The sequence below is a fragment of the Podarcis filfolensis genome (assembly GCF_964270895.1).
Source record: "Podarcis filfolensis genome assembly, chromosome: 2".
In the NCBI taxonomy this organism is placed as follows: domain Eukaryota; kingdom Metazoa; phylum Chordata; class Lepidosauria; order Squamata; family Lacertidae; genus Podarcis; species Podarcis filfolensis.
In genome coordinates, this window is record NC_139605.1 from 65318961 (window position 1) to 65334508 (window position 15548).

Genomic DNA, 15548 nt, shown 5'->3' on the forward strand with positions numbered 1-15548 from the left:
CCAGGAAAATATAGGAAAGGTTGTGGCATATAGAAAGCCAAATCCTTGCATTTCAACCTGGTGGTTTGAAGTTCGATATCCTAGAATCCGCACAGACCTAAATATCATGGAGAGGGCAGTATTTCTGGAAGCAACAATTTCAAAATGCCAATTCAGATCAATAAATTCAAAGGTACACAACAAGGCAGTGTCGCTTCTGGCTATGGGAAATACAGCTTCTGTTTGCTGAAGCATTTAATCAAGAGGCTCTAGGAGTAACTGCATTGAAATTAATTTTGACAACAATGACGACAACAACAACAACAACAACAGTCCTTAAAGACAGTATAGCTGAATGGGCCCCTCTTCCTTAGTCCCTTATAGTACTGCTGAAGAGGGAAGAGTATTTGTGTTGGCTGGAGTGAGATAAAAGGATCACACTAATTAGTGCCAATTAGTTTCTACAAAGCATTGGAGTTCAAATAAAAGGTTTTGCAATCAAAGAGTCTTGCAACCATTTCAGAGACTACAATGAATTAAAGAAATCCTTAGTTTAAATCTCAGTCCCAAATCTCTCATGCTGGTTTTCTAAGTTTGGGTATTGTGTGTGATCTCTCTCTCTCTCTCTCTCTCTCCATATGGACATCTGGTGAAAAAAGGGTGGTTCACCTGCTACTTTTTGGGGTGATACAAGGTAGTCCTTCTATTCTTCTATTGAGTTTAAATGTACAAATGTTGCTTGGATATGCATTTAATTTCACTAACACACACACACACACACACACACACACACACACACACATCCATATATATATATTTACAAATATATATATATTTACAAATGCCCATAAATGGCACCTGCACCTCTTTTACACTGGATGGATCTGCAGTACAATGAGAATCAAATAGTCTGGGACAACCCCTTTTAGCCTACCCACTCATTGTCTCATATAATTGGTAATTGTGGCTGATGTTGAAATATTTGAGCATATTTGTGTTTTGAGGGCATCACTATGTCACTGTTTTTCATTAAACTGTGAAGATGACAAGTCACTATTCCACAAGCCACTAGGACTCTAGCCTTTCAGCTTCTGTCCCCAGAATACTTCACTAACCATCCTTTTTCCCCTGTGAAATCTTACTCCTCTTTATATTCTTATGTTATCGGAGCCCTCCTTCTGTAGGATGCACTTTAACATCTGGGCTTATATTTGGAATGCACTGCTAATGCCTGAAGATGATTAAAATGCCCACTGAAGTGAATTGAAAGGTTTTTGTCTGAGTTAGATTGATTCCTTGGTAGGCAGTATGATCTTTGTCTAGTTATTGTCATTTTTCTTAACATAATCATAATTGCATTTGTTGGACCAAGAGCTTGTACACACACATTACACTGTGCACAGCATTTTCCTGGAGTAAATTACTTTCTATGCTGCATGCTTGCCATCTGTCATGGCCTGAGGTTTCCTACTTACCGTACCTCCAGCATTTCTTACAGCAGCACTCCATCTTCCTAGAGGTAAAAGCAATGATTACTTCTTAGTATAGCAACCTAAGGCTGGCATGTATTGAATTACTGATGAGCCACCAGTAATTCACGGATCTCTGCCGTGCCTTTAGGCCAACATTTCAAGGCTACCAGCCTCTGGATTAATCAAGCTAGGGGAAAATCAGTCAAAATACTTTCTTGGCATAAGTGATTTTAAAAGTGCAATCAAATTTTTTGTAGAAGATATTCATATTTTAAAGCAGGGAGGAAGAAAACATTTGACAGATGGCCACCAGAAATTTGAATGCAGTTTGTAGATAAAGTGCCTCTGAGGACTGGATCTACCTTCTGGAAGGAACATGAAAGTCTCTCAAGCACCAAAGACAAAGTCTTCTCTGACATCCACGAGCCCTTGCCAATGAATGTACACAAGCCAAAGCCATAGTACACTATACCACAAGAGGGAGCAGGTTCTCCACAGAAGATGCTTATGAAACAAATGGTTCTCAAAGACAAAACAAGTAAGCCAAGCCATATGTGACAGAAGAAAGTCAAGGGGAGCAATGAGAAACCAGCTTGACCTAAAGTCTCAAATACAGGATAGATAAAAAGAAGTAAACATGTGGACTCGGCTCTCACAAGATGCGGTGATGGCAACCAACTTTGGATGGCTTTAAAAGGAATTTACTCAAATTTTCATGACTGTGTGACATGATATAAGACTGAGCTGAAAGTGCAAGAACTTTGAAGGCAGAGCAATCTTTGGGTGAAGATCTCTGCAGCACCCAAAGGGGCAGTGGGAAGTTTCCACATCCTCCTATTGCACCGTCTCTATGTACTGCTAGGCTGGCCACTCATTAGTCAGAGCAACTACCTTTGGCTACTATATTGCTGCAGGGCATGTGTGAATGTGCTGTTTGACTGATACCTCTAGAACATATAAAAATGAATAAACACTTTTGAAAACTGGTGCCAGTGCTTTAGTTTCTGTTCACGCCTACTCTGATCCCAGGCTGAATTCATGACAACTGGTCCTGCCTCCTTCTGCAGAGGGACTGGGGAACCTTTTTCAAGAGTTACATGCCCTCATGGGCAACTTTCTTGGGGCTGAGGTTCCCCAGTCTTGCTCTGGGGAGCCAGTGTGGTGTAGTGGTTAAGAGCGGTAGACTCGTAATCTGGTGAACCGGGTTCGCGCCTCTGCTACTCCACATGCAGCTGCTGGGTGACCTTGGGCTAGTCACACTTCTTTGAAGTCTCTCAGCCCCACTCACCTCACAGAGTGTTTGTTGTGGGGGAGGGAGGGAAAGGAGAATGTTAGCCGCTTTGAGACTCCTTAGGGTAGTGATAAAGTGGGATATCAAATCCAAACTCTTCTTCTGCATCTCTTTAAAAATGTGCCTCGGAAGCCATTCGACTTCCGAGGCACGTTCGAAAATGGAAGCATTTACTTCTGGGTTGTCGGCATTCGAAAGCCAAAACGTTCGACAACCAAGGTTCCACTGTACATATAATTTAGTGGCAGGCAGATCTAAGCACTTTATTCACTGCTCACAATAGCAGATCTCCAGAAGACGGAGCCACTAGGATCTTATTTTCTCTAGCTGGTCATCATCCACGAACCTGGCCAGAAGCGAGTACTGCCATTCAGCGGTGGAGGAAGCTGCTCAGGCACCTAGGGTAAGACGCCCATGGGGTGGGGCACACCGCAGGGCCTCCAGAGTCTGCCTGCCTCCTCCCACTCAGCTGCCCTACAACTGGGGGGGGGGTAGGTAGCCGGCGGACTGTTTGGGCAGCGCGGAGGCTGTGCGTGCCCAAGCCACCATGTCTCTCCCAGGAGAGACGCATGGCTCGGGTGCACTGCAGGCCCTGTGGTGAGTGCTGCCCAGCATTTTGTCATCCCCCTCCGTGGTGACACCTGGGGTGGCCCACACCCACCGCACCCCGTTCCTCCACCCCTGCTGCCATTGGCTGACTCAGCGCTTGCCAGGTGACAGGATTAGAGGCTTCACCTGGATCTTGACAGCTTCAGAATTTAAATTAGAGTATCTGTTTGAACAACTTATTGTAAGAGGGAAGACCAAGTCCTGGACCTGTTTTCTCATCTGGCTGCTTCAAGTCTGCCAGCCTGAGTCTCAGCCAGATTTACTGCTTGTCCAACGCAGTCAGGGCTCTGCCAGACATAACATGGATTTGCCTTTTAATTCCTAAGGATATGAAGATGAAATGGCCTTTCCTTCCTCTCAAAATGATTCTAATGGATATCCTTCAATGCTTGTCTTTTTTATTACTGCCAATTTTAATAAAGGAGTCATCACCAGAGATTTGTCGATCATGCTAAATGCAGCCCAGGGCCCTCCTTTGGGAGGAAGTGTGGGATATAAATTTAATAAATAAATAAAATAGGATGGAATGCCAATTAGCTACTTGAAATATGTGGCCTTTTTCTGATCAGCTTACAAAATTACATTGATTTTAATTTTTATGGAATGATTGTTGCCAAAGCCCATAGTCAACATCAGCAATAAAGCACGTGGCTTAAGAGCCTTTTGCAATTCAGCCCTGCGATGACATCCATGATAAATGCAACATCTGATCCACCAATTCTTAATATAGTTTGAAAGAAGACACAGCAAATGAATCCAAACCTTTCCTTCTGTACTGTCTATTCTGCAAAGAATACTTTGGGGAATGGAAGAGGGGAGGTGATGTTTAAATGTACAATAATGATCAGTGTTGTAGTGGCAAATTTTGAAGTGCAGGAGTTCATCGTGATATTGCCTGCCTAAAAGCTATCAAAAGCTGAAGAACAGTCAAAAATTGTAGTGGGGCTCTCTGGCAGATAATGGCATTCCTCCTGCTCTGAAAAAGCATCCTGCAGCTGTGCCCCCCTCCCACGGCATCACTGATAATAAGAAATGGTGTAGAAAAGTCATACTTGGAAGTACAGTACTTAACAGCCACAGAAGATGATCCCTGAGCTGATAAATGAAAGCCCCATTCATGCATGATTCAACACTGAAACGTGTTACAAATACATTAAAATGTTGTTACAAATACTGAGCTTTCAATGAGAAGATAATTAAATGCTTAAAAACAAATGGCTATATTCCCGAATAAGTAAAATATAAAGGCAGCTTTACTCTGAAAAATTATTTGGCATATTTTAGTACATCATCAAGATGGGTAATAATTCTCGCATGTCAACTGATTAAGAATGCCTAACTTAATCATATGCCTTTTAACTAATCAATCAGTTAAATAATTATATTTAAATACATTTGAATATTAGGAAGATGATAGATAGTTAGGATTGCCTGAAGAGTTGTAGGATTATCTAAAACCATCTAGTGAGAAAATGAGATAAGTGTGAGGTTGTGTAATTTAATAATAAGGGGCAGTGCCCCTCAACTTCTCAATGAACAGCTGATTTGTGACAAAGTATCTATCTGGGCATATGCACACACAACTCCGGCTGTTCCAAGTGCATGAATTTCAAATAGAACACTTATGTAGATGGTCTGTTGTGAGCAAGAAAAAGAGTATGCTCATTTGCTGTACAATAAAACCACTGGAGAGGACAAAGGGCTTTTTATTAACTCTGCTCGGAAGTTTATGACTACCAATATTGCTTATTGATGTGTGGGGATTCCCTCCCCTCTTAAGTTAGTGCTGCAATGCTTCTCACAGGCCAGGAAACCATTCAGATGAAATGCGGCCTTCCAGAATACAGTTTTAAATTCTGGAAATTTGCATAACTAACCGCAAAGGCTGTGTGCATCCGTTAGCTTAGCCAAAGAGACTTCATTGCAGCACGCCATTCATCACTGACCTTAGTCCAATTCTAATTGTTTAAATGTGCATCTGTTCTTTTAATGAACTGGGTTAGGGATGGATTAAATGGAGAGCCTCAACATCATTAGCTCTTTCACAGCCAAAATATAATATTGCTGCTGACACACCATGTCCTATAAATTAGACAGTTTTGTGAAAGGCTAGTTTACAGGCAATGACATGTCCACATCCTATTGTATTTTGGCCGTAGATAGGCTACAGGTTTTGAGACTCAGATTAATTGATCCTTAATTCTTCTATTTGACGTGTTCTTTTTATTTTTTATTTGTTCCTGGGCATTCAGTAAAAGGATAATTAAGGCAATAAATAAATATATAACTCTTTTCAGTGCAATCCTTTACTCAGAACTAGGGCTGCATTAAAAGCCTCATTGCACCAGACTGGTGGGTTAGATGGGGCAAAGATGTCCCTCAGTCCAGCCCATAGAGCGGCCCCAGCATCACTTCCCTAGCACAGAGATTCTCATTCATTCTGCTGCACGTGTGGGTAGAACTCTGTTGGGGCAGGGAGGAGCCTCAGCCCCACTGCTTGTTACGAAAAAGGAGCAATGCTGCTGAGTGCTCCAGATGGCTGGAAAGCCAAACAGGATGTTGATGTTATGGGACTGTACCGTGGGAACAAAGGGACAGTCTATTCTGTGCACTGAGCACCGGATGTTAGCTCAGAGTGTCACATGACCCTGTACCAAAAGTACATGGGAGGAGTCATTTTCTCTCTGTTGTTGCTGTAAAGAGAGTGCAGACATGATTTCTCTGCACTGCTGGAAAGACAGAAATAAAGGCATGTAAATACATTTCTGTCTGTCTCTCTCCCCTCCCTGGGAGTGAGGGAGGAGGGATGGTTGTGTTCTTCTCACGTTGGGAAGGATCGGCCGATAGAGATCTCGCCTTGTCTTGCCGGGAGTCGCTGATGGGGGAGATCAACAAGGAATCCAAGCTGGGCACCTGGAGAGTGGCCAATTCCTCTGACTGATATGGCTTTAGATTCCAACACTGCTGTCATGTGAAGGCACCAGCCCTGATTCAGACCCCCTTGCTGCACCATCTCCAGATCCTTTGCCTTCCAACCAAGCCACTGTGAGTGGCAGCGCTGAAGATTTGGCAGCAACCTGCCAGGTTTTGGATTGCAGCCTGAGTTCCATTGTTTTGAATGGGGTTTATTCTGAGATAAGTTTGCATTGGGTTGCAGCCTATAAAGCAGTCAGCTTTATTGTGAAGTTACTGGCATATACCATATTTTTTGCTCTATAAGACTCACTTTTTCCCTCCTAAAAAGTAAGGGGAAATGTGTGTGCGTCTTATGGAGCGAATGCAGGCTGCGCAGCTATCCCAGAAGCCAGAACAGCAAGAGGGATTGCTGCTTTCACTGTGCAGCGATCCCTCTTGCTGTTCTGGATCCCTCTTGCTGTTCTGGCTTCTGTGATTCAGAATATTTTTTTTCTTGATTTCCTCCTCCAAAAACTAGGTGCGTCTTGTGGTCTGGTGCGTCTTATAGAGCGAAAAATACGGTACTTGATAACTGCATCTTGGATATCACTGTGACTATAACCTTATCCTGTGCCACATTTAGGGTGGTGTGGGCAGTTCCTTCACACAGGGTATTGAGCTGAGGGGGCCCAAAATCGAGAAGATCCATAATTGAGAAGATCTATTTCGGGATGGCAAATTTTGGCCTTGCACAGGGCGTTATATTATGGAAGATTACCAAAGTCCTGCCTTATCCACATCTTCCCCCTCATGCATGGGGGGCGTGGGCATGGAATATGACAGTGCTCCCTCCCTGTACCATCTCTGATGTATTGCCATCTTCAACATGATGAAGAAGAAGATCAGAAGTGGGGAAGTTTGCTCCAGAAGCCTGCACTATCAAGGTTCTGAATCACATGGGGGACAATGTAAATGAGTACAGCAGACATTCTGAGTTAAGTCATATTCAATTTTGTGGTCAGATCTCAACCTGAGCATCTTCTGGTCCTCAAATTTGCACATCTTTACCAATATACATTGGATAATTTGAAAGATAAGTGACACATTTGTTTTTAGCCAATGTCGTCATAGGACTTTTTTTGGAAACATGAGGTGTTAACAAAGAGAAAAATAAAAACCACATGATATGAAAACTTTTCAATGACTTATAAAAATGCAAAAATTGTACACAATTTAAATGCTTTCACTTTATTGAACCAAAAATCCCTCTCATCTTTCATTTCATTCTTTTGATGTGCCAAACTGAAAATTTGCTCTTCCATATCAAAGCTCCAAGTTGCACTTGCTTAAAAAGCACAACACAACCTGAAAACATTCAAATATGCACCTTTTAAACTTTTATAAGTCATAGAAAAGCTCTCAGAGGCAAATAGAATATTAAATAAAAATATTTAAATCAACAGCTCAGATTTTCAAAATGATTGCTCTGACTAAAACATGTCATTTTCATATGTATTTAAAACAATCTTACAGTCACACTACAATATTATATGATTTGTCTTTGCCTTATAGTCTCATGAAATTTTAAGAAGAATGTTGTGAATTACAAAAATATGAATTAATCATGAACAAATAGTATGTGACTGGTAGATTTACTGTTCTTTAGTGCCCCCTCTGACAACTGTATAAAGTCATGTTGGTATTGAAATGTGTTTGCCATTCCTGTGATTTACAAAGGGCTAAGGAACGGTAAATAAATATTACATGAAGCTGAAGGCTCGGATAATAATCTTATTGCAAATTCTCAGAAGGAGACAAATTAGCTATGCCAACAATATATGCAAAATGGTAGTATTATTTATTCTGCGTAATTGAGTACTGAATTTCTGCTTAATACAGGATTCAAATTATGCCATGAATATTGATGCATATATTCCATTTAGGACAATGACGTTCTTAGAGCAAATGCAGCAACATCAGCAGAGCTTATTTCACTGACTGGCAGACTGAGATAAATGCACAAAACCTCCCAAATGAATAGTGGGTTAGATCAGATTTCATGTCATGGCTACTTTAACTCCCATTGATGCCAGTGCATTACTCTAAGCATGACTAAGTCTGAATCCAACACAATATTTTAATATCTTAGTTACATCAGCAGCATCATCATCATCATTACCATTATTAATCATTTCATTTATATAGCTTCACATCAGTAAGCAGCGCTGAGGGGTGACTTTCAAACAAAACAGTGCTAAAATGCAGTATCTCATGATTAAAACCAACCTGTGAAATAAAAGGCAATAAAATATTTTCATTACTACAGAGATGGCATTAAATAGCCTCCTATTAAAGCACAATTAAAAAGACTGGGTAAATATAAAGATCCTCACCTGCCATTGAAAATACAATTAAGAAGGCTCCGGGTCAGTCTCTCCAGGTCACCTTGGTAGCCACTCACCTAAATTCACTTGGCCAGGACACCTGAAGAGGATCTGAAGGTTTGGGTAGGCATATATGGGCAGAGGTGATCTTTCACTTCATATTTTAGGCTCAGTGCTGTTCCTGGCTTCGTATTTGGGTCTCCCTGTGTTAGATTTATACTATATTACTGTCATCAATGAGTTACACTCTATTGCATGAGTTGTTCCATGGTCAGGAGTTCATAAGATTCTGATGGGATAGTGATGAAACCAATGGGCTATTTTATCCTTGCACAAGTAGTGACATCACCAAAATACATATTTGCTTTGGTCAAAATATAAACTTATCCAGTCTGAAGTGCTTGCCTGCATTATGGATTTCCCCTAAAATTTCTTCTTCACCTTGAATTTCATGTTTGCCTGTGCTATATAACAGATATCCTGTCTCTTGACCATCAGGTTCTCAAAGCAGCTTACAAAATAGGCAGATTGGGAATGAGAGATGAATAGAGAAGCCTCTAGTGAAAAGTTTATGTAGGTGGAATGGAAGAAACTGTTTGGGCAGGAGTTGGCTGGAGGGTCTGCAGGGGACAATTTGGCACCAGCCATCGGATCCCATTATATTGATGGTTTCATGATAGAGGCTGAATTCTGGATTTGGGGTTCAGTGTGTCAAGCCTAGTTCTGAAATGAGTCAAGGGGAACTCACCTGTATACTCCCTCCCAGTATAACATGAGAACTGATCTAGCTACCATACCATAGCATACTATACCATACCATACCATACCATACCATACCATACCATACCATACCATACCATGCATCTTTCTTTATAAATCATTGTGGAATACATTGTGGAGTTTTCAATATTAGACTCTGCTATTCTCACCAACCTTTTGGTATTCATGAGCTATCTACACCACCACTCCATAGCATGGTAACTTTTAGCCACAGTGCCATGTATTCTGCAGGTTGTGTGAATGTTAATGATCTGAACACTGTGGATCACTGTGACTGATATCTTTAGCACAGAATCCCATCTTCCTCGTTTCGTCCTGTTGCAATGGTGTGCTAAGAAAACTGAGCCAACTCCTGACACATACAGTGAGCCAGCTTAGCATGGGGGCACAATAAGTAAAAATCTGTGGAGTTGAGTAAAAAGTGCAACTGCCATGGCAAAAGAGGGTTGTGTGTGAGAGAAAATATTTCAGGGTTATGTCCCATAAGAGCCTGTTGCTCTTTCATGCCTGAGAACAGCATTATGTACAGCACATATCTTAGTTTACTCATTTTCAGTTTTGCCTCATGCTTGGCCCCTGCTCTTCCCTTTTTTACCTATGAGCATACCGGTAATTTTGTTTTCTTTGCTAACTTATGACAGGTAAGAAGGACAGGAACATAATCATTTTCTTTTCTTTCAATCTGATTCAACTTTAGGGTATAAAACAAAAGAACATTGTTTTTTCCTGTGAGAACAACCAATCTTGATGGGTCTTTTTCTTTCTAAAAGGCAGCTGGCAAACATGAAGCCTTGTTGTTGTTGACTGTTATTTAAAATGAAACCTGCCAGCAGACTCCCGCAGGAATAAGACATTCTTCTTCTCTTTAACCCCCAACCAATTATCTCCTTAATAGAAGAGTCTCTAGAACACAGAAATGTGTTGCTTTGAGAATTTGCTTTAAAGCCTCTTCGAAGGGGTTTTATTGGGGGGGGGAGGGTTTCAAAAGCATTCCCAATGACAGCTTTTGATAGCAGTAGGTTAGCAGAAAAGTTTTTTAATTGTGCACATTTCCATTCTAATCTAAATTAGAATATAACAACTAAGCATAGCCTAGGCTGGATCCAACCACCTGGCACTGTCTCCTGCTGTGGCCCTGGTATTTATCACCATGTCAGAACTACCCATCATTGATATACATATCTACACACATTTATCTAACGCTGGAGTAGGGAAGCTTTTTTCAGACTAAGAGTCACAAGCATCTTTGCGGGGACCAAATGCCAGTGATGGGCATTGTCAGAGTGGGCAGAGCAATGGATATGCCTTTTAACTTTGTACAGTTGGGTACATTCCATTTTTTAAAAAATAATATTTATTAAAGGTTTAAAGATTACAGAGCAAAGAAGAAAGAAAAAATGAAAAGTTAAACAGAACAAATCAATACCTTACAATACATAGGGGGAAAAACAAAAAAACAATACAACAAAACTAAAAGAAAAACAAAAACAGTTAAAAACACATCCAATATTTCCATATCTTTGTCTTTCATTTACTTGTTTCATCGACCTCCTCACGCCTCCCTTTTTTGTATTCTAATTCAATTAGCTATTTCAGCAAATCCTTTCCATCTTACTCAATTTTTGTTCTATAATTTATCTTAACACAATCTAACCTTAAATTTTCCACTTTGGCCCAATAACAATCTATTTTTACTTAATTCTTTATAACATTTCTGCTAAAGCCATATAACTTCATTCCAGCATCCTTCTAACATTCATTAATTTTACTGTATTTCTGTAGATAGACTTTAAATTTTTTCCAATCTTCTTCCACCGACTCTTCTCCCACAGTTGAGTACATTCCAGTCAGGCAAAAGCTAGCCATTTCGAGACACCTGCATCTCTCCATCCTCCATCCAGGCTAGCAAGAGGCATTGTCACACTCCAAGGACATGGAAAGCAGAACTAGAGTAGTCACCCCTCTGTCGGTCCCCACTTGTTCAGTCAACATGGTGTTGGAATGCCTTCATGTAGGGCTTATATAAGGATATTTGCTCCTCAAATAAAGACTAGAACCTGGAGCTGGAATGATGGGCGATACAGGGGCTATTGATGATTTTGGAAATTGTTGAAGCAGGGTGTCTGCTGCTTGGGAGCTGTCCTGGGTACTACAGAGTATATATTGGACCTTGATTTTGTTTCTTGTTTTATGATAATTTTTCAGTTTCTGGTTTAGGGTTGGATACCACCACCCTGTTTCTCAAGTGGACTACTCTTATTCTCTGATAGTATGTTCAGAAAGTTCTGTTCAGACTCTCCACGGACAGGTCTGGATAGTTTTATAGCATTACATTTTCTGTCATATGTATTCAGATAATAAATATATATGTTTAGCATCATTGAAATGCAGCAAGCTGCTTTCTAATTTGGAGCCAGTGAAATTAATAACCTGTTGGCACACACCAGATTGCTTCATAGAAGCCGGTCATTTTGCTTGCTTATTCAATACAGCACTGATTGCAGACTTGATTAAAATGTATGCTTGCTTGCTTAATATGAGATTAGTGTACTTACATTCGTCACTCAAATGTTTGAGCTGAAGAAGAGCAAGGTACGCTAGGGTTGTATATAACATTAAGGAAGTGTATTTTCAGCACCCTTAAGAAAAGCATGTCCCGAACAGTGTCACTGAAATAGTGAGGAAGTGAGTTTTTAGGCATAAAAATCACTTTGTCTCCCTACAACTCCCACATAACCCAAGCATACTGGAATTAGTTATGTTTCTGCCAGCTTCACATTGTTGATAATAATCGATCAGCAGCTGATTCCAACTGTGCAGAAAGAAGATGAGATTTCCCTCCCACATTCAAATATCCTTGTCAAGTAAAAAAGATAGATGAGTATTCCACAAATACTTTTCCTAGTTGGGTTTGGAAGTCCCTTGCAGCCTTCTCACATCCATTCAGCTCCTCCTCTGGCAGTAGAAGGAAGTCAAGAGAAGAGAAGTCACAGAAAAACCCTTGTTCTTCCCTTCCAGAAACCAATCAATTCCAGAGAGCGAAAGGAATAGCAGAAACAGCTGTGATGATGGATATGAATCTCTTTGTGGGTATATATAGCACACGGCCAGTCATAGCTCCTCCTGGCACCCCAAAGCTTAATGGACATGGGAAGTTCAGACTGTTGTATGAATTGCTTCAATTGCTGTGCTATATTCCTCCCTCCCTCACTGCACAAGGACAAATCCGCTTAACAGACCAATCCTATGTCCATTTGCACTGACCGAAAAGCTTTTAGGACAAGATATTAATATCCCCATTGCCACAACAATGCTGTAGTTTCATCTCCGTGCACTAGCACTGCCCCTGCTACTTTCACTTGCATCTTGAGTTGTCAACCTTTGTGTTAGCTGTGTGGCCATATTGCATCACTAAGTTACACCTTAAGTCAGCCTTGTATTTAGCAAGTTGCCTGGTTGTCATAGGTGACAAAGCAGGCAAGTGAGAAGGTTGGCCGAGGAGGAGAAGATTGCTTCATGGCTCCTCCATAAACCTGGAGTAGCTTCCATTTCCATGTTGACCACCAAGCAGAGCCAGTGTGGTGTAGTGGTTAAGAGCGGTAGTATCGTAATCTGGGGAACCGGGTTCACGTCTCCGCTCCTCCACATGCAGCTGCTGGGTGACCTTGGGCTAGTCACACTTCTCTGAAGTCTCTCAGCCCCACTCACCTCACAGAGTGTTTGTTGTGGGGGAGGAAGGGAAAGGAGAATGTTAGCCGCTTTGAGACTCTTTCGGGTAGTGATAAAGTGGGATATCAAATCCAAACTGTTCTTATTCCCTCTTCCATGTCCAGCATAGAAACACAGGCTTCTCTCCTCTTAGCAGGTGAGTAAAAAACTTGCAGGATAGTAACTTCTGTGGACTTATTTATAAGGGAGCCCCAATCATTTAAACAATCTGTATGATAAAACTATGTGTTGCATGCCTGGTTTTTATCGTTTTAAACAATCTAAAAATATAAATAGTGGCATAAATATAATTGCATTGCAGAAATTAAAAGCTCAAATATGCACATTAGATCAAAATCTGGATTCTAGAACCCATACACTATAGTTTAGCTATAGATGGGTAGGTATAAGATGGAAGAGTAATTTCCTTCATGTCCTGTATACATGGAAACAGTGTGCCTTAAAAACTCCCATCAGATGTCGCTGGAGGCCAAAACTCAACACCACATTCTGTTTAATATGTTTGTTTAAAAGGGAAGAAATCTAATGAATGCTTCATTAAACATATGGTAAGCTTTGGTTCCCTGGGTAAGGATATGAAATCCAATAAGCAAATTGAGCTGCAAGTTTTGGATGAACACAAATGCTTATTAATATACCTTGTAGCTGAACTCAAGAGAACAATTAAATGAATTCATATTGGAGAGAGATGAACACAGAGGGATGTCTACAGGGTGTCTTTTATTTCGTGATAATAAACCTAGGTCCTGATCCAGAAATAGTCACATATAACAGTGCAGACCTAATTCAAGACAGTGGCCAATGATGCTCATTCTTAAAACATGTCCTTATGATGAATAGAATGGAAATAAATGGATCTCAAAGCACTTAACTTTGCCTGGATTGAGCCTTATATTTGAAAAGTCTGTCTGCTACTTCACACAAAAAAATTTTGTGCTGTATTATTTCATGGATAACAAGTCTGGCAGATAATAACTATAGACGCTAGCATAGTCCAAACGAAGGCAGGCAAAGGTCACAGGCTGACCAGGAATGCCTTCATGTGTTACCTTAATACTATTATGACTGAGTTAGTGAGCAAGAAAAAGGGAAAATGTCATTCTTGACAGCAACATATGTTCAGCTTCAGGCTCTCATTCTCAAAATCATTCTATACTTCTAATGCAGAAAAAGAATAAGTATGGAAAGATTTTATGTTTCTCTCTCAGATTGGGTAGGACAGAGCCAAAAGAGTCTGAAGGGTGGCAGAAATGGGGTCACAGATCACAGGTCATGTTTTTATTTCTTAAAAGAAGCTGTGTGAGAATGCCTACCAGCATAGATGAGTCATAGAGAAATGTTCAACTTGTTTTTCTTCTCAAGGAAGGCTGTGGATAAACCATATAGGCAGATTTTATGTCTCTATTTTTCTCTTTCCTTCCATTTATAGGAGCTAGGATACAAATTAAAGCGACAAACACTAACACAAAAGAATGGATAAAGCCTCTTGCATCTGGCATGTGCAAGTTTTAGAAGGAAGAAACCCTCTAATGGCCACGTAAGGAAAGAGGCCATTTGTTGTTTAGTCATTTAGTCATGTCCGACTCTTCGTGACCCCATGACCTCCAATGAAGGAGAGCCCACCACATTCAGAAGGAGTCCATTCCACTGACAGATCAGCAAACAATGGTTATGATTAAAACAGGAAATAGGTTCACCAGGAGGTAAGTACCACTGGACATGTATTGGAGTACACTGTTAATTGCTCTTATATTGAAAAAGAATAGAGTTCCTGTGCTATTAGCAGTGACCACTGTTCCTACCAGACAGTCAATCCTCTGAGCTGTAAACTTGTTTACTCAGCAAGCATGAGAAGTAGAAATACTTGTATATGCCAGGAAACATGCAGCTCTATGCTGCAGGAGAGAATTTTTGGACTGGACTACGGGGATCTCCCCATCATTACATAGCCTGCATAAATGTTTATTTATCACTAGGGAATTCAACTGTTTTTGCTATGTCCTGGGCCATTTGGCAGATAAATGATGCTCTGTACTACTTCATTGTTTCTTGAAATTAAATCAACCATCTCTCAAACCAGTAACTGAGAAATAAACAGAATAATACATCAACCATGTAACAAATAATACAAATTGTCAAGTTGGATGAAAGTATGCATACTTATAAGGCAATGATCAGGTAATGTATTGATCACATGCTTAACTTTAAATGTGTGAATAATGACTTTGATACCATTAGGATGGGATCTGTTTTCTATGAGGATGAAATATAATGGCTTTAAAACAACTGCAAAAGTCCAGTATCAAAAATTTCCCCCAATGACTTTCCATAGCATCTCCAAGAATAAAGGATCTTTAGCTGTGGTGGGACAGGGGACAGTTTCAGAATCAATGTGTATTGTTTTCCAGT